Genomic DNA, 24,480 nt, shown 5'->3' with positions numbered 1-24,480 from the left:
AGAAATGTAACAGATTCTCATGAAACAATGGAACGCTGGCTATGCACAAAGGTGGACAGGTAGTGCAGCATGCAGTAGGAACATAGAGATGCTTACAAAAGACAATCCTGTATTTTCTAATAATCAATTATTTTAAGTTAATATTGTAAAGTTAGGGTTAAAGGGCCAGATTCTCTAAGATCCTGCGGCGTCGCGTAAGCTATTTACACTCCGCCGCCCCAACTTACAGGAGCAAGTGCTGTATTCCCCAAACACTTGCTCCGTAGTTTGAGGCGGCGTAGTGTAAAAGGCCCGGCGTATCTCCGCTTAATTCAAAGGGGGCGGCTTGTATTTAAATTAAGCGCGCCCCCGTGCCGATCGAACTGCGCATGCGCCGGGCTTAAAATAGCCCAGTGCGCATGCTCCAGTTCTCGACGGAAAACGTCAATGACGCCGACGTGTGCGTCATTGACGTAAAGTCGTATTCAAGAACGACTTAGGAAAACGACGTACCCGACGGGAAAAGACGACGCGGACCCGACGCCATACTTAACATGGCATACGGCGGACTGGCGTAAGGTTACCCCTCATATAGCAGGGGTAACCTTACGCAAACGACAGCTACGCGGCGCGAATTCGTTCGGGAATCGGCGTATCGGGCTCATTTGCATAAACAAATGAGACCTGAACGTAAACGCCACCTAGCGGCCGGCGGCGAATTACATTTAAGATCCGACAGTGTAAGTCACTTACACCTGTCGGATCTTGGCCGTATCTATGCGAAAATGATTCTAGGAATCACTCGCATAGATACCCGGGCCAAAAAACAGAGCTACGACGGTGTTTCCTGAGTTACACCGTCGTAACTCTGCTGAGAATCTGGCCCAAAGTTTTTTGGCTTGTGTTTTTCTGTCATTAGACGGATAAATACAGGAATTCCATAAGGAGATCAGCAGTGCACATTTATTTTTTAAAGTGGCTGTAAACCCACTCTCATCCTTTCTGAACTACTGCCATAGTGCTGATCTATAAGGATATAGATGCCTCCTGCATGTATCCTTACCTGACAAATGTTTCCCCTCTGTCTGTTATAAGACCTGAAAACCTGCAGATTCTGTGGGTGGATCTGTTGTCTAGAGCTTGGTGGGTGGAGTCGTGATGTCAGTAGACTGCCCCACCCCCCTCTACACTCCCCTTGTCAACATGCATTTTGTCCTGTGTGATTTTTAAACTAAATTCTGCTATGATCACTAACATCCAGTCAAAATCCAGAAAAGTAACCACATGACTTCAGAAAAGGAGTGGGGGTGGGAATTAAGAAATAATGTCTGTCTCCAAGCTAGTGCATGAGATATGTAAATAACCTGTCACTCACAGCAAGGGGGTGGAATGGACCAAGGTTTTCTGTTAGTCCGTTTTATCTCACTGAAAAAAAGAGGATTGCTCAGAGCTGGATTAACTCTGTGTGGCAAGACTGGGCACAGATAGGAAATATTTTACTCTACATTGTGACAGCAAAAAAAATAATTTGGGTTTACATCCACTTTAAATCCACATAAAGTTGTGATACTAAAGATATATACAGTGACATGAGTCTGACCCAGATCTCTCCCGGCCTGTCTGCAGGGAAACATAAGCAGGAGGAGCTTCTAGTTTTCTGCTGCTGGTCACATGTGCCAAATAAAATCGGCCTTTAAAATACAGAGTAAAAATAAATAATATCAATAAACTGTTTTAAATTGTCATACAAATATATATTTGAAATCAAATCTTTATTATTTTTTGGCAATAACCTGGTATGGGCGGATTTCTGCAAGTCAGGGGCTGTCCCGCTACTTCAGCCTGTGTCTTAGAATAATAGAGAGGCAATTGCCCCCAATGTGTTTAGTGGGCATGGAGGAGAAGGGAGTAGTGGGCTGTCATTTACCACTGTGTATACGCCCACTATGTCAATAGTCACATGGGCTGCTCAGATGTGATGGAGAGGAAATGCTCAGCATAGAAACTCACTGAAAACTGAGCATGTGCAGAGTTGCCACCACAGCTGAAAATCCCCAGCAGAATTGGGGACTTGAACAGAAAGTGGAGATAGAGCAGCAGGATCAACCAGGATTTTTGCAGAATACAGAAAACAAATCTCATAGTGACAGTCTGAGTATGAGCAGCATGTAATAAACTAGGGTTGTCCCGATACCACTTTTTTAGGACCGAGTACAAGTACCGATACTTTTTTTCAAGTAGTCGCCGATACCGAATACCGATACTTTTTTTTAATGTCATGTGACCGTTTTCAAACCACAATACAGACCAAAGATATTTTCTTTAGAATTATGAAGAACTGGTACATCATGGTGTGGGGCTGTTTTTTAGCATACGGTACTGGAAAACTACATATCATTGAAGGAGTGATCACTGTCAGTGCAGCTCATCGGTGCCAGTGCCCAAAAGTGCAGCTAGCTAGTGCCACCTATCAGTGCAGATCAGTGCCCATTAGTGCATCAGTGCAGGGAGGCAGCTTATTAGTGCATCTCATCAGTGCCACCCAATCAATGCCAGTGCCACCTATCAGTGCCATCCATTTATGAGTGCCATTCAATCAATGCCAGTGCCACCTATCAGTGCTATCCAATGGTGCCATCCAATTTGTGTTCGATGTCACAAAAAATAAATAAAAAAAAAGTATTCTATTTTGGTATCGGGAGTATTTGCGCGAGTACGAGTACTAGCGCAAATACTCGGTATCGGTCCCGATACCGATACTGGTATCGGTATCTGGACAACCCTATAATAAACCATTTATTTTTTAGGATGTGGGTTTAGTGATACTTTAACATAGAAAACAAACGTACGTCAATGTTAAAATACAGGAATAAAATCCAGATTCCATATAAAGGACTCCCCATATAAGTTGTCAGTGTCACATCCAATATGATATACATATGGTGGGTTCCCAGTTCGCCTTGTTAAAGCCTCGTACACGCGATCAGTCCATCCGATGAAAACGGTCTGAAGGACCGCTGTCATAGGTTAACCGATGAAACTGACTGATGGTCTGTCACACCATAGGTTAAATAACTGATCGTGTCAGGACGCGGTGACATAAAACACAACGACGTGCTGAAAAAAACGAAGTTCAATGCTTCCAAGCATGCGTCGACTTGATTCTGAGCATGCGTGGATTTTTAACCGATGGTCGTGCCTACTAACGATCGGTTTTGACCTATTGGTTAGGAATCCATAGGTTAATTTTAAAGCAAGTCCTCTTTTTTTAACCTATGGTTAAATAACCAATGGGGCCCACACACGATCGGTTTTGACCGATGAAAACGGTCCATCAGACCGTTGTCCTCTGGTTAAGGCCTCGTACACATGATAGGTTAAAGCGGGAGTTCACCCGAAATTTTTTTTTTAACATGAGATTGAGGCTCATTTTGTCAAGGGGAATCGGCTAGTTTTTTTAAAATCGAAGCAGTACTTACCGTTTTAGAGAGCGATCTTCTCCGCCGCTTCCGGGAATGGTCTTCGGGACTGGGCGTTCCTATTTGATTGACAGGCTTCCGACGGTCGCATAAATCGCGTCACGAGTAGCCGAAAGAAGCCGAACGTCTGTGCGGCTCTATACGGCGCCTGCGCACCGACGTTCGGCTACTTTCGGAAAATCGTGACGCGATGTATGTGACCGTCGGAAGGCTGTCAATCAAATAGGAACGCCCAGTCTCGCAGCCCATACCCGGAAGCGGCGGAGAAGATCGATCTCTAAAACGGTAAGTACGGCTTAGATTTTAAAAAACTAGCCGATTCCCCTAGACAAAATGAGCATCAATCTCATGTTAAAAATTTTAGTTTTCGGGTGAACCTCCACTTTAATGGCTTAATGTGTTCTGCAGGGTGAACTCGCTTCCTCGGGAGGACTTTAAGGCTGCATTCACACCTTTGCGTCGGCGATATGCAGCGTATTGTGGCGACATTAAATGGGCGTTTTGTCCCACGGTCGTTTTTCAGCCTTTTTTTTTTTTTTTTTGATAGAGGGGTGATTTTACACTGTCGGCTATGCCCGAACGCCGAAGCCGCCCGAAAAAAAGGGTTCGGGACTTGTTTTGAGCTTCAGGCGTTTCAGAGTTTGGCGTGGAGATGTGAACCATCTCCATAGCCGACGATGTAAAATCACCCCTCCAGCGTATTGCAGGCTGCAATAGCGGCGGGCGTCTGGCGTGAAAACGCCTAGATGTGAATGGAGCCTAAGGGGGAAATGAAGGTGTTGATGAAGGGAACTTTGTGAACCCAGTGAGTAAAACAAACCTAGTAAGCCCATTATGCAAACATTGAGTGGTTGCACTTATTGTAACAGTATGTGTAATTTGTATTGTATATATATGAAGGACATTTGCTCATGTTTATGAATATTCTAGATCACATTTCCTTAGACCTCCTGAGGAAGTGGGTTCAGCCTGCGAAACATGTTGAGGCATTAACAGGGTGGATTGGGGACCTACCATGTGTATCACATATTGGGGGTGACACTGACAAGTTATAGGGGAGTCCATCATATAGAAACTGGATTTTATCCCTGTATTTTTACAGTGATGCACATTTTGTTTTTTGTTTTAACTTTATGTGAATAAAGGATAAAAAAGGTTTTAATTGTTTTGTCTTTTACACACCTAAAAAGTCAGGCGCCCTCCCTTTGGGATTTGTTCCACTGATTAGGATGCAGTGCGATTCTCTTTACATATTATCATGGCCCCCTTTGTTCACTTGTGAGAACCCTCCTAAAATGCAGATGTAGCTTCTACAGTGTATTGTGCAGATCAGAGGAGCGACTCTGCGCAGCTGTGTGGGAGTCAGGCGATAGGCATGCAAGTTTCGGAATATAAACCTTGCTATTGTTTCTAGTTCCTCTGGAATGTGCCTGAAACTCAGGTTAATAATTAAAGGGAAATCAGCCTCCTCTAGAGAATAGGCCGCAGATGCAGCAAAGCATTTCAAGACTCTATTAACATCACTGAGCATTGTGAAAGCAATCTGTTTACTGGAATTCACTAAGATCTATTGCTTTCATTAAGATCTCTACAAGTAATGATGGCAGATAGTTGACCCTGTCAGTTTAAACACAGGAATTGAGTTGTCTGAGAATTAGAGAACTGGGAACCGAGGCAGTCATAAGATTTACCGCTTATTATACAGACCTACAGCCAAGCAATCTGATTACCAGTGATATTACTGTGCTGGTCAGCTATTCCAGTGCAATCCCACCGCAAGATGAAGAAAAATACCTTGTCTCCTACCTGGCTGGTTCACGTCACGTTGTTGCTGAAAAATACTATGGCATGCAGCACAGTGCAAGGCAATCCACCATCTCACAGCTTGCTGATAGGATGTGGCTGTAAATGCTCTATTCTATGCATGAAAGTAAAAAAAACTTCTGTGGGCATCAATACTTACCTGAGCCCTCCTCGGTCCATCAAAAGACACGAGAGCAGCGACTCCCCAGGTCTCTTCCTCGTCAGTGGCTGAGACAGCAGTAGGAGCCATAGGCTCCTGCTACTGTCGATCACAGCCAATGAGGGGAGAGCATGGGTGGGGACAAGCTGCTTTTTGTGTGTGAATTGAACACGTTTTAGGTATGCGTTTCTTATAAAATATCTGATCGCTTTTATTGCTGTCACAAGGAATGTAAACATCCCTTGTGACAGTAATAGGTGGTGACAGATACTCTTTGTGGAGGGATCTGGGGTCTAAATGACCCCAAACCCCTCCTTTTATGCACTTAAAAGTATTCTGAATACTGTAATTATTGTATTTTTTTTTTAATCGGCGCAATTGGCAGCCGAGTAAACCGTTGCGTTGTTTCTAAGATTTTGCGTCGGAGACCTGATCAGTGGCGGTGCCATCATCCCAGTATAACCCCTTCAAGCAAATGAATGCAAATTTGCATAGGTCGGCGTGAAGGGGTTAATATCACTTTGAAAGCAAACCGATGTGCCGCAGTTGGTGTATCAGCACCACCGTCATCCTACATCACAATAGTGGCTGTGTTCATTCCTTACTGTGTTTTTCTTTCTCTTACGAATGTTCAGTGTGAGTTCCCGCACCTCTCCTTTTTCCCCTACATTTCATTTAGAATTAGCAGTGCATGTAAGTTGCGGTCATGCGCACTGTTCTATGCACACTGCAAATCCTGTAGTCCATTGTCCATCTTGGTAGCGATCAAGAGAGGCTGGCTACGTTCCTACATACAGCAGGACGATGGAGAATGAATGTAGCCACCATCTAACAGGAAGTTGAATCACAGCAGCAAAAAGGATGAGCTCCAGCATTGTTCGCACAGTCCACATGCAGAGCCCGCCAGGAAGTCGGCACTGCGCTAATCACAGGCAGGGAGACATTTCCCGATCTCTGCAGCTGAGCATCAGGACAATGTTTCCCTGCCTGTGATTAGCGCAGTGCGGACTTCCTGGCGGGCTCTGCATGTGGAGTGTGCGAACAACGCTGGAGCTCATCCCTAGAAAGGACATTTAAAGTAGAGGTTCACCCTATAAAAAATTTCTAACACTACATCCAGCACCGTGCTGCATATAAAATGACACTGACCTTTATTTATTTTTTGCCGTAGATATCGTTTAGCCGTGAAATTCACCGCGGCTTCCAGGTAGGGAATCCCGCGGGAGTGGGCGTTCCTATTGTCATGCCAATTGATTGACATGCTAAACGACGGCGCACACAGCGCGTCACGACTTCCCGAAAGAAGCTCGGCTCTATTCAGCGCCGGTGCGCAGGCGCCGAATAGAGCCGAGCCAACCCGAGCTTCCTTAGGGAAGTCGTGACGCGCTGTGTGCGCGGTCGTTTAGCATTTCAATCAATTGGCATGACAATGGGAACGCCCACTCCCGTGGGATTCCCTACCCGGAAGCCGCGGTGAATTCCACGGCTAAACGATATCTACGGCAAAAAAATAAATAAAGGTCAGTGTCATTTTATATGCAGCACGGTGCTGGATGTAGTGTTAGAATTTTTTTATAGGGTGGACCTCTACTTTAAGTTCACCCATATTTAGGGTGTAACATTCTACAGCTCCTGTACCCCCCCCCCCTAATAGCCCTTCTCTCACTTCTTATTTTTTATAAAGATTGATTGCAATTAGAATGGTGCTTTGTACCTTATTACAGGCGGGATACTCCCCACCATGTCTAGTGCAGGATACGTACCGGAGTTTGTAATTAATTTTCCCATACACCTAATAAGATAATATAGTTCACACTTTGCTAGGCTTCTGTAATTATTCCTTTTGTCAGCAGAACAATGCACCGATTCTTTGTAGAATAATGAGTTCCTAAAACATTTTCTTTTCCTATTTTAGTTGAAATTAATATAATTAAGAATATGTTTTCCACCTACTGCTTGACTATTATCTGGAAGAATTTCTTAAATGATGTAGCTTTTTACAATGGAAGCCAAAACTGAGAACAAACAAACTCCATGCAGATGCGATGCAGTGCTTGACAAAAACAAAACTCCTGAAGAAGCCAAATTGAATGGCGAAACATGTTGAGAGAATTGTCTGCATGCATTTTTGAAATTCTATTTATTATATCATGGATTTTTTTTACTTTTATGTACTACTATGTATATCAACATTTTAGATATTTTTGATATATCATTTGTATTTTTTTGCACCTTTAAAAATCCCATTTAATTTCTCTATGTCCATGCAGATGGTGTCTGTAGTGGGAAGTTAACCGGGGGGGGGGGGGGGTGTCCCTTTGCTGCAAAGTCACATGACCGTTTACTAAGTCACCCTTGTTGGTCATCTGTTGCTAATCACGCATGTTTTTTTTTTTTTTCCTAGATTGAATTGATGACTTCACTTAAACCTGTCTGCCCTGAGAGAACGTCAAGGGTATGTCAAGAATTCCGGAATGAACTGTACAAGTGTATGTCTAATCTTTATTTAAACTTCAGGGATGGGCCAGCACTGTGCGGTGTCCATTGACTTCTGACATTCCTGTACAAAGTGCGGCAATGCATCCTTTGAAGGGTTCTGCATAGTCTCTATTCTGAGACACTGCTGTTTACGTGTCCAGGCAACCATTGGATGTGTTCTCTGCAGTAAATGTCATAATCTGTTCGAGTCGAGGAGATTGTTTTTGCTTTGCTTTTAAACTTCTGAGTTTAGGTCAGTGGTGTGGTGACTAGGCAAGTAAATGATTCCCCGTTTTTACCCATTTGAGTGAGAGCCTGTAATACACCTACACTACCAGGCCTATTTTTCAGTTCTCAGCACTGTGATCGTTTGACTAAGTACTTTGTCATGCAACACTGTATTCAAATACATAAAAAAAAAAAAATTAAATGTTTTATTTATTTTAACCTCTTTGTCACCGCGCCATAGACAAAAGATATCTACAGCGCGGTCGAGTTGTTCTGGGAGGACGTCCTCCCAGAATCCTCCTCTCGCGCGCCCCCCGTCGCATCACAGATCGCGGTAAATTGCCGCTGATAGCGGCCGTTTACCACGTGATCGCTCCGTCAAATGACAGAGCGATCACTTGTAAACAAACCGGCATCAGTGTGAGAGGAGAGGGGGGAGAACGGAAGCAGCAGCAGCTGCTGTGGGCTGGATCTGTGACAAATGCAGTCACAGATCCAGCCATCCCTCCCTGCGCAATACTCTGCAATAACCCCCCCATACTCTGCAATAACCCCCCCATACTCTGCAATAACCCCCCCATACTCTGCAATAGCCCCCCCCATACTCTGCAATAACCCCCCCATACTCTGCAATAGCCCCCCCCATACTCTGCAATAGCCCCCCCCATACTCTGCAATAACCCCCCCCATACTCTGCAATAACCCCCCCATACTCTGCAATAGCCCCCCCATACTCTGCAATAACCCCCCCATACTCTGCAATAACCCCCCCATACTCTGCAATAACCCCCCCATACTCTGCAATAACCCCCCATACTCTGCAATACCCCCCCCCATACTCTGCAATACCCCCCAATACACCGCAATACCTGCTAATGACAGAAACAAGATTTTTTTTTTTACAGAATTTTCAGTGTTTTTTCTTTTATAGCGCAAAAAATAAAAACCCCAGAGGTGATCAAATACCACCAAAAGAAAGCTCTATTTGTGGGAAAAAAAGGACAAAAATTTCAGATGGGCACAATGTTGTATGACTGAGTAATTGTCATTCAAATTGTAAGAGCACCGAAAGCTGAAAATTGGTCTGGTTAGGAAGGGGGTTTAAGTGCCCAGTGGTCAAGAGGTTAAATAAAAAGACAAAACATTTGTGAGGGAAAACACGCGTCCCTTACTTTTTGTTATAAAACACATCACATACAAATGCCAGGACAGTGTGACAATGCCCAAAATGACCCTCTTGGAAAGTAGACACATCTTATTTTTGGAAATGAAGAAACATGCTGGTATTGAAGGGGCTAAATCATGAAGTATGGTAATGGTGCACTAGATGTAATTTACAGGTCATGCGCAAAGAGAGAGGAGAGGGGTGAATAGGTTAATGTAAAGGTAATTCTGGATGTTGGAGATGTACAGAATAGGGCCGGTATCCTGCCGAGAAAGGTCCCCCGGTGTATAATGCCCCCTCTGTACTGCGCCGTACGGAGCACAACGGAGCCGCCGAAGATGAACAGCTGTGAGTGAGCTGTACGTGGCGCCTGTACATCTGCTTCATTGTGTTACTTAAATAGATCCTGCAAACCTGCCCATCAACTTTGCAAAACCCGCCCTTCAGTCGCACCACCATCCGCCCCTTACACGATAGAACAGTAATACACCCGCCCCTTGCAGATTTGCACGAGCATCGGGAGCGTGCGGCACAATGTCGTGTACAGCTCATTCACAGCTCTTCATCTTCGGCGATTTTCACCTGCTCCATTGTACTCCGTACTACGCACGCGCTGTGCCTGCGCAGTACAGGGTGAGCATTATCCACTGGGGGGATCTTTCTCGGCAGAACACCGGCTCTCACTGGGAATGCGGGAATTTTAAAAGCCCTGAATTTTGACAGCCCAGTCATTTGAATGGGCTGCAAGCCACATTGGAACATGGAAAAGTAGTGCAAGTGCTACTTTATCAAAATGTACTGCACCGAACTGGATGGCCCTGTGGAACTATGCAATTGGGTGCCCACTGCATTTGAGGTGCCATTAACAATAAATCAGCGTCTGCATGCAGATCGCACGGGCAACATGTTCATCTGTAGTGTGGGAAGCTTGCATTGAATACGCTTTTCCCGCACCGCGTTTTGGTGTGAACCAGCCCTAAGGTTGGAGAGGGAGATAATATACAGGCCACGTAGATACAGGATGGAGAGAGGGTGTACGGAAAAACATTTTCACAATTGCAACCCTTCACCATGATTCTGCTCCTGCTAATTCCTTCATTCACTAATCCTCATTTCCTACCCTTCCTTTGTTGTGAGAGGAAGGGGAGGGCTCACAAAAGGAAACACTAAAGTGTTTACATTTGTTGTGATTGACCATCTCAGTGATCACAAGGTACAGAGATGCTCATACCGGCTCTGTACATTGGACGACTATGATCACAGACACACAAAGATGGCTTAATTCACAATCATGCCGGGCAGTCTTGTGCCGTTCATTAGCCAGTCTCCACGAATACTTTGTCCACCATTCCATCATTATAAAATGTATGTAGTAGTGAAGTAGCTAAGTGTATGTAAAGCTTGTTTGGCATCATACTTCACTGTCTACAATTTTGGTAAGCAAATATTTATTTGTGAATCTGTTTGTTTAGTTACCTTGAGATCCTGCCAGAAACCGAGCACAAAATGTTCTCATTATCTTATGTGAATGCTGATTTTCAGTCCGGTTGTGTCATCTTTCTGAGATCTCTACTATGAAGGTGAAGTTTAATCTGATTACCATAGCAAAGGTTTACTTTAAATACTACACGTGTCTGTCCATGATCCCTGCGTGCAAGTTTATATTGCTCAAGTGATTGCTATGGCTCGTGTTGGCAAAATAAACAGTGGCTACCTACCTGTCACGTAGATCCAATGAACAGGGAAGACCAGGACATGGTCTTGTCTGGGCCAGCGTGTAGCCAGATGTGGTGAGGGAAATCCCTGTTAATCCAGATTTTATGTTTTAGCATGACAGCAATGACACGTTCCATCCGCTTCATGTACAGATCAAAAGCATTAACCTTGCAATACATCTGAATTGTCACATTGTAGCTCCATTTACTTTTAGTTTACTTTTTACACAGGCTTAAATGGGTCTAGGGGCAAAATTCAAATTCACATACATGATGCAGTCTGTCACTAGCATTAAAGTGGAACGAACATCTAAAATGTATATAAAAAAAACTGCATGTCTCTTCTGTAAAAAAAATACATCTACCTTACTGCTCAGTGAGTGAGAAACTTATATAGCGCAACACATTCGAACTGAATCGCCTCTGGGCGCTCAGTCTTCGGACGGCTCGCTCGGCCTCCTGGCCCTTTTTTTAACATCCTCCAATCCACAGGGATGTTAAAGAATGAGCCTGGATGCCGGCCGAGGTTCGGAGATTTCCTTTGGCAAGGATTGCGCCTGCGCAGTCCTTACAGGAACCAGCTTGATAGGGGAACCTTAACGACAAGTCACCGGCACAGTGCCTGTGTACCAGGGGGACTGCACTCCTGTACGCCCCACACTTGCCAACTGAGATGGGCAAAGACCAGGGGCCAAAAGATGCTGGCGAGGACCCTCACGGGTGTCAGACCTTTTGAAGTAGAGGTAACAGCCATTTTTTTTAGTCCACCCAGCAACAGTTTTATTGCCAGTATGGCCTTGTTCTTACCAGACTGCATGCCAAATCGGACCATGCTGATTTAGAGCGTTGAACTATTTAGCACCATTTAAATCCACAATTTATTTTTTTGGTGGCAGTGTTGCTTTTCAAGGGTGGCTCTGTTGTTCTCCCATAGATACAGTGGAGGAGTGAGTGTAGTCACCATAAGACAGGAAGTGAAAATAAAGAGCCTATGGATCTATTAAACTCTATCACTTCTGCTCCTTTACTGGTTTCAATGTCAGTCTGTCTGCTGGGCTTAGTAGAGGAATATTACCCCTATAGAGACCGAATAAATATTTATTAATACAACATTTATTTTACGCAAGAAAATCTATTGCATTATATTGGAAGAAATCTCACCCTCCTACGCTTTATATATTGGAAACAATTGATAAATAATAACTCTGAAGAGATACTTGTAGGAATAGGGGTCACCCTAGTAAGTATGATAAAGTTTGGGCAAAGTGGTTGGATAAGCCATATATGGCATCTAACATAGAGGGAGGTAATGATTCATAGAAAGGATGTTCCCTATATGGGATAACAATAATGGTGATAATCCTAATTCTTCTTTATTTTTTGTTTTTTTGCTATGCAGGGTGATGGGACCGTGTTATTTTACTAATATATTTAATGTGTATGATGTGTTGTCATGTTATGTTTTGTCTGTTTAAGAAATTAAAAAAAAAGATTTATAAAAAAAAAAAAGAGAACGGATGCAGTCACCACATTTTAAAAAGAATGGTAAGCTGCAATAGATAACATTTTTGTGTTTATTTACACTTTAGGTTGTTTTTAGGGCAAGTGAACTTTTTCTTGCATAGCAATCTGCCCATTTAGAGTCGGTTCACACTGCAGCGGCACGACTTCGGGGGCGACTCTGCAAGTTGTCCTGAGGATTTGCAAAACGACTTCTGTATAGAAGTCAATGCAGGTCGCCCCGAGCCGCCCCCGAAGTCGTACAAGAACCTTTTTCTAAGTTGGAGCGACTTGCGTCGCTCCTATTAGAACGGTTCCATTGCATTCAATGGGACGCGACTCGTCAGCGATATCCTCCAGCGATTCACTGTTCAGCTGTCTATTCCTGTGACCTGCGTCGCCATATTGGTTCTCTTCAGCTGTCTGCTCCTGTGACCTGCATCACAATATTGGTTCTCTTCAGCTGTCTGCTCCTGTGACCTGCGTCGCCATATTGGTCCTCTTCAGCTGTCTGTTCCTGTGACCTGCGTCGCCATATTGGTCCTCTTCAGCTGTCTGTTCCTGTGACCTGCATCACAATATTGGTCCTCTTCAGCTGTCTGCTCCTGTGACCTGCATCACAATATTGGTCCTCTTCAGCTGTTTGTTCCTGTGACCCGCGTCGCCATATTGGTCCTCTTCAGCTGGCTGCCTCTTTCAGGTTCAGGAAGCTTTTCTGTGAATGGGCCCCTAAAGCCGCCTGGGATTTGTGGGTTCTTCCATGGGTTTGCTGGGGCAGGATATGCCATTTTGGCCTAGTACAGAATGGTGGTGATGGGAGGAGACACTGGGCAAATAAAACCCCCCAAAAAGCCTTGCTTTATGTAAGGACAAATGAGTACTGGCCAGCAGATGTGTAAATAGTATGCGATTGTATCAAAGTGAGTGGATTTTCTGATCTTATCAGAGACCCAGGAAGTCCAGGGCTGTATTAGCCATTCACTAGCTGTATAACTGTTTAAAGTCGCTGTGTACCATACTACAGCTGACCAAAGATGGCCCATGTCAGCAGGGACCGGATGAGATTAGATTGATCTGTGGGTAGGCTGGTTGTACCCAAGTCGATCCCACCGATCAACTTGGATACAACCAGCCTGTCAGTTTTTTTATTTATTTTTTGCACGTGATAACTGCCAGTGGCTATCTGATAGAAGTAATCATTGTGTTCTGCTGGCCCAGAAGGCTTCCTTGCTGGCACAACACAATAGCCCTGCGGGAGGGAGGGATTCCTCCAACACTGACTGTGTTGATGTGGGAGTCGAGCTATTGTTTTCCCTTCCACCCATGGCGGAAGGAGAGAACAATCTCATGATTTATGGCCTGTTTAAGAGAAACACGGAGGCTCTCAGGCCCCGTACACACGACCGAGTTTCTTGGCAGAATTCAGCCAGAAACTCGATCGAAGCTGGATTCTGCCGAGAAACTCGGTCGTGTGTACACTTTTCAGCGAGGAAGCCGACGAGGAACTCGTCGGGCCGAATAGAGAACATGTTCTCTATTTCCTCGTTCAATGAGGAAAGTCGGCCCGCCGAGATCCTCGGCGGCTTCAACACTGAACTCGACGAGGAACTCGATGTGTTTGGCATGTCGAGTTCCTCGGACGTGTGTACGGGGCCTCAGATGTAACATTTTCAGAGCCGTGAGAACTGATCTGCGGCTTTTTTTTTTCCAGGTCAGTATTGAAGAATAGAAGCCCTTGCATTGGTTAGGCAGCCAGGGATATAGCATTTTCAAGGGATGTCCGCAATGTCCTTTTATTTTTCAGCATTCTCCTTACTATTACACGTAATTGTAACAAGACTACATAGATGGTAGTAAATATAGGCAGAAAGGGTCACATGGCTATGTGTCAGATTGGCATGTGATATCCAGTCTGTGGCCTCCTTTGAGTCATCACTTGTTTGCGAAGTTAAGAATCGGATGGAGGTGCTGCACCTTCTTTAATTAAACCATGTGTGGACAAACCTGTCTTTCCTTCTTAGTAATGATTACCTAGGAATTCTGTAGAAAAATATAACAAAACATTTCCTATATAACAAATGGGGAGCAGTCATTGTTGGGGTTCCATACACAGAAGACTGGCATACTGGGTCGGCATATTGCAGCAAAGTGATTTGGTCTATAACTGATAAATTGATGCCAGACAAGGCCAAGGTGGTCTCCATGTTTCCCTCCTGACAGGTACGTTGGGAGAAAAAAATGTTTTTCCTTGGAAAGTCCCAAAGTCTTCTGTGTTGGGGCAAGATATGCTAAAACACCTGGCACGGCACCTTATAGAGTACAATGCATGTACTGTTTGTTACAAAAAGGGTCATGGGACGTTTTTTTTTTTTTTAACTGCTTTAATGCGTTGGCAGCCTCTTCATAATGTGTGGCCATACCATGCTTTAACACAGGGCTCGACAAATCCCGGTCGCCAGGTCGCTATGGCGACTAGAAATAGTGTCCTGGCGACTTGGCTTGGAAGGTGGGCAAAAAAAAACAAAAAAACATTTTTTTTTGTTGTGAGCTGGCACCATCTGGTGTTGAGCCATTGGTATTACAAGTTATTACCACCAGATGTGAGCTGGCGCCATCTGGTGGTGGCCGTTGGTATTACAAGTTAAACAGCAATTCTAATGTAATTTTTCACTATTTTCACTGCCATCTTCTTCCCTCTAATTAAAACCTCCAAACATTATATATATTTTTTTTATCCTAACACCCTAGAGAATAAAATGGCGATCGTTGCAATACTTTCTGTCACGCCGTATTTGCGCAGCGTTCTTGCAAGCGCATTTTTTTGGGGAAAAAATTACACTTTTTTTAATTAAAAAATAAGACAACAGTAAAGTTATCCCCATTTTTTTTAATATGAAAGATAATGTTACGCCGAGTAAATTCATACCCAACATGTCACGCTTCAAAATTGTGTCCGCTCGTGGAATGCCGACAAACTTTTACCCTTTAAAATCTTCATAGGCGACGTTTAAAAAAAATCTACAGGTTGCATGTTTTGAGTTACAGAGGAGGTCTATGGCTAGAATTATTGCTCTCGCTCTACCAATCGCGGCGATACCTCACATGTGTGGTTTGAACACCGTTTACATATGCAGGCGCTGCTCACGTATGTGTTCGCTTCTGTGCGCAAGCTCGTCGGGACGGGGTGCGTTTTCTGGCTCCTAACTTTTTTAGCTGGCTCCTAGATTCCAAGCAAATTTGTCAAACCCTGCATTAACACATCGTATTTCTAAAGGGTGAATCCGCCCTCAATGTTCAGTTATATTCTAGATTTGCCATTTGGAACGTTGAATAGTTAGTTGCCACTGGAGCTGGGTACCTTCAGTCTATCGACATCCTATAAAACTCCTTACTGATTTCCTAAGATCAATAATAAAATCGTGGGTACTTTTAACCACTATTAAACTTTAATGATCTACATATGGGCTAATGGTTACCATTGTAGTTGTAGTGTTGGTCTAGTGACATGCATATGGTCTATTGCCAAGCTTCGCTATGGTAGGTGGCTTGTTCCCGGTTAAGGTTTCACTTCTGCTAGCTGATTAGTTGAGTGGAGTGTCCAGTTGCATTTTCTGTCAATGGATTAGTGCTCTTGTCAATGTTCATTGGAAAACAATCCTACACCGCTGTCTGCGGAGGGGTGTCCTCATACCAGGGGGCTAGGTCAGAGTTCTGAAACAAGACCAGGCGGCATCATCATTTCTGCTCCGTGTCTCGGATCATTCTTTCCATCACACCTCTGCATAAGATAAACTCTGGGAATAGCACAGGAAAAGCATCAGTGATGTTCTCACCGTTGCTGCTGATCTCCTCCAGGCATTTTTAGCTCAGGACTGTCTTTTTGATAGTGGTGGCAATGGACCAATGTGTAAGAACAGGGCCACCTTTATACTTCAAGGGAATTTGTGGCACGGTGACAGTGCAGGAGCCCAATGGGGGAGACAATTGTCACCCAAAAACAGGAAATGATTGAACAGGGACCCTAATTTCAGGATCAATGATCTAAAAAGATTGAAAACATCTGTTGAAATTCCATGTTAAAGCTTGAAGTGGATGTAGACCTCAGATATGAAAAATGAACAAAGCATATCCCTCTATAGTGTGTCTCTATTCTGTCTGCTGCGGTGTTCATCTATCAACTTGTCAGAAGTGATGCTTTCCTGACGCCAAGAGAAAAATCATGACGGGAGGCATCTCCAGCTGATTGACATCCTCAGCTCTGTTTCTGTGTGAAGGGGGGAGTTCTCTCCAATCAGCTGTCAGAACTCTCCTCGCTGAGCTCCGCAGAGTTTCATTTCAGCTCTCCACCCCCTTTTTTCTGAGAGCTCAGAAAAACGTTATAAATACTGCACTGTAGGGAAGAGAAGACCGCAGATAAACATGTACACCTTATGTAGGAGGCTTTGTTTCATCTGTGTATCACCTGAGGCCAGTCACTTCACTGGGTATTTGGAGGGGTTTATAACCACTTGCAGACATAAGGGCACAGTTAACATGCCGTCATTCTCACACAATTCCCCCTCCTCCTCCTCCTTGTTCTATTTGACAGCCATTGGTCCTCGCCCACCTGCAGTCTCCTGGGATTCATATTGCACATGCCAGGGTACTGCGGGATGGTATGCAGATGACATTCAACTCCTGAATCCAAGATGGCACAGTGCGTACAAAAAGATCTTTGAAGGCTTCAGGTGTGAGGATGACAGCAATGGACTTTTCGGAATTGTAGGCTGCTGACTTTTATTTTTTGTACAGGGAAGCGTGATTTTCTTAGTGATTAGTGATTGGGTATAGATCTACTTTAAGCAGTTGATCGGGCAAGGCATGGCATATCTTGTTTCTGCAGCTGGAAGGTTGCCCAGCACTCAATAGTAATTTAGCAGCCGGCAGAGAGAAATTTGGAAAGTTCATCATCCTCTAGGCCAGGAGTGCAGCTTTTTGGTCAGAGCGTGCTTGTCCTCCTTACTATATAGGTAAACAGTCCAATCGTTTCTGGCTGTGATTTATCTCCTCATTGCAGGCTGCGTCATCTCATACTCTGAAAGTTCTCAACCTTACAACTCCATTTTGCTGAGCATGAATGCACACTGACCAGTCGTTGACCTGGAAAGCAAAGGGGACCTGCATGTAAATGTCGACTCAATTCTGCTTTTACAACCTTGCTTGAATGGATAAAGATGGGAAAAACGCAATAGGATGAAATACTTTTTCTAAGGCTAAGGCCTCGTACAGACGACCGGACTGTTCGCTGAAACCGTTTTCAGCGGACATGTCCGGCCGGAGATTTCTGTCTGATGGTTGTACACACCATCAGACAGAAATCCCCGCGTACACGATACACGGGGTCGTGGCCGCGTCGTCGCCAGGACGATGACGCGGCGACGTGTGCGGCCCTGGAAGTTCAATGCTTCCACGTATGCGTCAAAGTGATTCGACGCATGCGAGGGATGGCGGCCGCTCCGACATGTACGGTTAGTCTGTACAGACGACCGAACATGTCTGACGGACAGGATTCCAGCCGACATGTTTCTTGGCATGCTGAGAAACATTTGTCCGCCGCAAAACGGTCGGCTGGACAAATGTCCGCTGGAAACCTGTCCGCTCGGCCGTACAGATGACCGAACATGTCTGCTGAAACTGGTCCGCGGACCAGTTTCAGCAGACATGTTCGGTCGTCTGTACGAGGCCTTAGAGAAACCACCATGTGTCTGAGGGCCTTGCCAAACCTTGTTGAGCTCTGTGGGCCGAGTGACTTCCACCACTCGGCCCACAGAGCTCAATTCCCCCATGAGTCAGGAGTGCTGGCTATTGTGTCCTGACAGCTTCTGCCTGCCACTGTCGGATTACCTGAACAGCGAATCTGATGCAGGCGCTCTTTGGGCAAAAACGTTAAGCTCCGGCTGCTTCTCTTTTGTTGAGCCTGATGGCGCTGACATGGTCACCCACAAGATGAATTTCTATGTATGAATGGCCAGAGGAAGATTAGTCTGTTTGGAACGCTGATCCTCTTCCTTCATCAGAAATCGCATTAACGGGTGTCTAGTCTAGAGGGGAACTGGTCCCAGCATTTTTTTTAAATGTATTCGGCAGGACTGTTAATTACAATATATGTAAAACCTATCATTTTTCTATTTTTTGTGTTTAAACCATTTTGTTATCTGTTCGGTAAGTACAGAAATATTTGCCAGAAGTCACATGAGCTTGTAGATTCCTGTAATGAGCTGACAACACATACCTCTGCTGGACAGGAAATGTGTCATTTGCAGGATTACCAGCTGCAGATAAAGGAAAGTGAGAAAAAGCCTGACAAAGGAAAGAAAAATGAAACCCTAAAGCCCGGCTATAGATGGATGGAATCCCGGCCCATTCAGCAGAGACTGTCTGAGATTTGATCCCTCTATGGGCAGACTTCATTACAATCAGCCTGTCAGATTTTTTTTTCATGTGATCCCTGCGGGTGTCTATAGCAGCCAACAGTGATCGTTGTGTTCTGCCGGATGGGAAAGGCTGCACGCTGGCAAAACACAAATCCCCTGTAAACACAGAATATGTGTTGATGGGGGGATTCAAGCAATTTTCTTTCCTTTCACATGTGGTAAAGAAAAAACAAAAGCATAATCTATGGGCTGCCTCAGCTTTTGTGCTTGGGTTTAGGTACACTTTAAAGCCCAACACCAGGAAATGTGAAGATTCTTCCTTGCAGCGGGACTGGGCCGGCTCGTTTAGGTCTCGGGCAGGGGTAGGCAACTTCGGCCCTTTAGCTGTTGTGAAACTACAAATCCCATCATGCCTCTGCCTCTAGGAGTCATGCCTGTGATTATCGGGGTCCTGCAATGTCTCATGGGACTTGTAGTTTCACCACAGCTGGAGGGCCCAGGTTGCCCACCCCTGGTCTAGGGGGTATGAAAAAATAACTTGCCCAATTCGCCACTCCTCTGCTCTTCGAGACTGGTCCCAGCAGTGTCTTCTCCCCAATGCTCCAGCGGTCTAAGGTCCCAATGTCATGAAGACAGATGGTGCATCCATAGCCCATTGAGCACGAGGACACTGAGGGATAGTCTACCTTCGGAGCTTGGGGGAGCGCCTGCAGCTAAGGCGTGTGGGAGGATCAGTTAGAGTGGAGTTCCATCCATTTGAAAGTCAGCAGCTACAAAAAGTGATGCCGGTGCAGGAAGCCTCGCTCTCTCCCCATCCTCTCCAAGGCGCCAGAATTCTAACTGTGGGCGCCTGGCTGTGGCTTCACAGCCATGCACGTACTACGCATCCGCTAGCCATGCAATCTTCTCGGACCTGTGACGTTTCACAGAAGATTGTAGGGAGGGGAAGAGATGATCTTCCTTCTGGTGCCGCGGAGCCAGTGGATGTCGTGGAAGCGGAAGCTGGGTGCCTGTAAAAACAGGGTACCCTCTCCTCCCCCCCAAAAAAATAACCTGCCAAATGTGGCATGTCAGGGGGTCACCTGCACTTAAAGCGGAAGTTCCATTTTTGGGTGTAACTCCGCTTTAAGTAAAAGTACTTTTTTTTTTTAACACTTCCCTAAACCTAAATGAACAGCTAACCCTTGCAGTGTAGAGAGCCTGATTTACAAATCAAATGTTTTCTGTTTTTACCATCGCACAATGGAACGTTGCCCGTGTACCTTGGCACCTTCGGATGAGAGGCAAACCTATACTGAGGTGTTGCAGACACCAGACAGTTGTGCTTCCCTGGGTATATGTGTATGATATAGTTCAGTGTTCTGTCTGTACTGGCGGTGTGATTGCCCAGTGAATCCATCTCCCAGTAATTACATGGATTAGAAGGAAAAAGCTTTTTGCTTCTCTGTTTGCTGAGGATTTTGCACGTTCAATAATGTACTCTTGACTGTGCAGTAAAATCTCATTAGACCGAAATAATAAAAGCCCATTCTCCCCTCCGATTAGCATTGTTATGGTAACATATTTCAAAACAGCTTGCTTATGTGTAGTCATTAAGAAAATAAACCCCCGCGGCACACACCCCCGTCGACTGCCATTGTTCAACTACAAATCCCATCATCCCCAGACTGCAGAACACTGAAAGGAAGGATTTGCCATAGATGGTGCCGTACCACCCAATGTTACATGTTACATTATATGAAAAGACCTGCTAATAACTATGACAGCCAAGTTCCTACTTTGGCAGCAAATTTGAGATATTTGAAACTTTGACGTGCATCCCAGCTGTCATGCCAGAACTTTGTGTACATTGTGTTGATGTGCAATTGTGTATTTGGAAGGCTCTGTTTGGATTGACTTGAATTGCATACTGAATCCCAAATGCAGAATTGCAGGCCTTCAATCCAGCAATGCAATGAGGCTGATTTATTAAGAGACCAAACTCCTTTGTTCAATAAATTGAGTAAATATCCCTTCAATTCTATAATTACGTAAAAAACTAATTCCTGTCTTTTTATTTCTAATCTTGTACACTACAATTTGCATTTGAATTGCTTCTCCGGGCTCTCCCGTGCCATTGGGGACCCGGAGAATCGATCGGCCGGCGCCGGATAGGAAGCATAGAGATGACTGGTGACCAAATGGTCACCAGTCATCTCTATGACCGTCGAAGGCCCGGGCGTGATGTCATAACCTGAAAGTAAACAAGCTGCAATCGCGGCTGTTGGCATGAGATCGGTAAATGTTTTTTACCGATCTCATGCTTTCCAGCCTGGAGGGGAGATATGGGGTCTTATTGACCCCCCCCATCTCTCCATAAAGAGGCAAACAAGGAGAGAGGCGCCTCTGGGTGCAATACTTTAAGACCGTTTTTTAAATTTTACATTTTAAAAAAACCACAAGTTAAAAAGCCACTCACATTTTGGTGGTCAATCAAAAACGTGTGGAAGCAATTTTTCAGGAGGGTAGGTAGGTATCATCTGGTGGAGTCCTTTACCTTTGTCCCTGGTGCAGCGCTATGGGATGCAGGGGATCTGTCCTTCTGCCGCTGGTGTAATCTTTAATTTTCGGCGCTTGGCAGAAGGACAGATCCAATGTAATCCCATAGCGCTGCACCAGGGACAAAGGGAAAGGACTCCACCAGATGATACCTACCTACCCTCCTGAAAAATTGCTTCCACACGTTTTTGATTGACCACCAAAATGTGAGTGGCTTTTAACTTGTGGTTTTTTTAAAATGTAAAATTTTAAAAACGGTCTTAAAGTATTGCACCCAGAGGCGCCTCTCTCCTTTTTTGTCTCCTAGATTGGAACATGGTCTCTGTTCCCTATTGACGGCAGCCCTGTGTACATACTCCCATTCTAACATACCCGCACATCCCCCATCACCACCCCAAACAGCCGGAACTTTCACTGTTTTCAGCTTCTTATACTGACTATGCTGCCTCCAATAACAATGCTCTGATGAACTTCTTGCGCATAATTTACTCGCTATATCTCCATAAAGAGGACCTGTCACAATAGATTCCTATTACAAGGGATGTTTACATTCCTTGTAATAGAAATAAAAAAAATTAAATGTAAACAAAAGTGTAAAAATAAAAAAAATCAAGTATAATAATTAAAAAAAAATAATTAAAATGCCCCTGTCCCCAGTAGCTTGCGCTCAGAAGCAAACACACGCGGAAGTTCCGCCCACATATGTAAACGCTGTTTAAACCACACATGTGAAATAATGCCGCATGCGTTGGAGCACCAGCAACAATTCTAGCACTAGACCTCTGTAACTCTAAACTGGTAACCTGTAAAAAAAAAAAAAATTAAACGTTGCCTATGGAGATTTTTAAGTACTGAAGTTTTTAAATTTTAAAGCGTGACAAGTTAGGTATCTATTTGCTCGGCGTAACATCATCTTTCACATTATACAAAACAATTGGCCTAACTTTACTGTTTTATTTTTTAATTCATGAAACCGTTTTTTTTTTTTCCCCCAGAAAAGGGCGTTTGAAAAATTATTGCGCAGATACCGTGCAAGAAAGAAAGTTGCAATGACCACTAGTTGTGCCCGTCTTTAGCTGGTTGATGTTTGTATTTATCCCTGATCATTGAAGGGGATTTTAGGGAGACAAATATCGGTGCAGACGGGCACAACTCTCTTTGTAGCACTGCGGCTGTTTCCCGGAGACGCACTATGTACTTAGGTGTGTGTGTGCCTGACTCCTGCTGCTCTATCATTATGCGTTGTCATGGTAACCAAGATTTATTTATAAAAGCCAGTGATTTTCACAGAGACGCTTCCGCCAGAGATGTCGTGATCCGTCGTATTGCTAGGATTTAATGTCTGCCAATCAAAGCAGCCTGGCTTCATGTAGAATAAAGTCTGAACATGCATACTTTAAAGAGAAGTATGGCTAAAGATTTTCAGCCATAACTCTGTGGAGGATCACAGGAGTACACTTACTTTTGTTCTAAAATTCATTGTCTGTAGGGGGCTAAAGTTCACTGTCAACCGGGATAATATTTGCTTATCCCGGAGTTCAGCTTCATCCAGCTTCAAGCCTGAGAACTAAGCGATCAGATGACCACTGATAGTTCAGTTTCAGTCCGCTCTGCCCCTCCAGCCAGCTGCTGCTAAGACATCCGGGTGGATCCCGACATTGTCAGGATCCTTCCAGTGGCTGGAGCGCCTCGCTTCAGCCACTGGAAGGATCCTGACAATGTCGGGATCCACCCAGATGTCTTGGCAGCAGCTGGCTGGAGGGGCAGAGCGGACTGAAACTGAACTCTGTGGTCATCTGATCGCTTAGTTCTCAGGCTTAGAGGCGGTGGGGGACAGCTGCGACATCACACCGATGCTGCAGCAGGGAGGGGAGTATGTACCTTTGTTTATTTTATTTTTTTAGATCCCCAAACTTCTCCTTTTTAAATTATTTCAGTTATGCAGTATTTTATTCTTTAGTTTGGGTCAGGAGTTTGCTGCTTTGTTAACCTCCTAGACCTCACGGCACAATCAGAAACTGGAAAACAGTGTGAGAGTTCAGGGAATTTGTCAGGATTTAGGTCTGGTTCACACCAGAATGCAATGCCCATGTTCTGTGCGCATTTCCTGCACCGTGTTTAAAACGCACTGCAGTTGTGATCTGCAGTGGGTGTCCAAATGAAGTTAATGGCACCCCAAATGCAGTCTGTTTTGCCTACATCGGGTTGCATGGTACAGAAGTACCATGCAAAATGGTGGCAGTGAGTTTCCAAAATTAATGGACTGAAATTGCACCACGCAGAACTGCATGTGAACTGCACAGGAACACACAGTGCGATTCAGGATGTGAACTGGCCCTTAGGTGACCCCAAAGCTGAAGAATGAGACTGAAGCTAAACAATGAGCTCCTGGCATATGTAAAGCGCTGCGTAAATTGACAGCGCTATACAAGTACCTAAATAATAATAATAAAAACCCACCCAATATTCTAGTCGTCGGCGTAATGTTATGGCTGATCGGTGTACACACAGCTCACCATGATTTAAGTATGAATACACATGACTCTTATATTTTTAGATAATATTTGCTTATCCCGGAGTTCAGCTTCATCCGGAGTCATGGCTACAAAGGTTGTGTAATAACAAACATTGAATAATAGTTGCATAGATGTGCTGTATGAACTGTGGGAGCCCACCAGAGTTCCACCTTGGAGCTAAAATTACAGGGGAAGTCCACATTCTGCAATATACCGTAATAATAAATGCACCCACATTGCAGAGAAAAAGTGCAATTAACATGCTGTAAAAGGTGGATTCTAGTATTTTTTCTTATGGTGATCACTCCTATTCCGGGGCTCCTTTTTTTAAAAAGCAATTTGTTTTGAACGTTTGGATGTGAATGGGGCATGACAGATCTACACAACAGGCTGCTAATGGTGTTTACTGTGTTTTGTCTTCAGCTGTACAAGGCTGCACAAAGGTCATGCGGCGACTTGCTGGAAGACGCAATGCTTGGCCATGTGACGGCTCTAATACGCTTTCA

The 24,480-nt window shown here is 44.5% G+C and overlaps 1 protein-coding gene across 4 annotated transcripts in view; it reads left to right on the top strand.

Moving 5' to 3' along the window:
- RNF19A (ring finger protein 19A, RBR E3 ubiquitin protein ligase) overlaps nt 1–24,480 on the top strand; it is a 140,039-nt gene that overhangs the window by 36,031 nt on the left and 79,528 nt on the right. For 2 of the 4 annotated variants that reach the window (XM_040354782.1, XM_040354783.1), the window contains exon 2: nt 7,826–7,876. The exons of 1 other annotated variant lie outside the window; for it this stretch is intronic. The gene's annotated coding sequence lies outside the window, so the exon portion shown is untranslated. Of the gene's footprint in view, nt 1–7,825; nt 7,911–24,480 lie in introns of all 4 variants that reach the window. One more of the 4 variants, XM_040354784.1, reaches the window with a different exon arrangement.

Source organism: Rana temporaria, chromosome 5 (assembly GCF_905171775.1).
Source record: "Rana temporaria chromosome 5, aRanTem1.1, whole genome shotgun sequence".
In the NCBI taxonomy this organism is placed as follows: Eukaryota; Metazoa; Chordata; class Amphibia; order Anura; family Ranidae; genus Rana; species Rana temporaria.
Note: the sequence above shows the minus strand (reverse complement) of the source record. Positions and strands in the feature narration are given on the sequence as shown.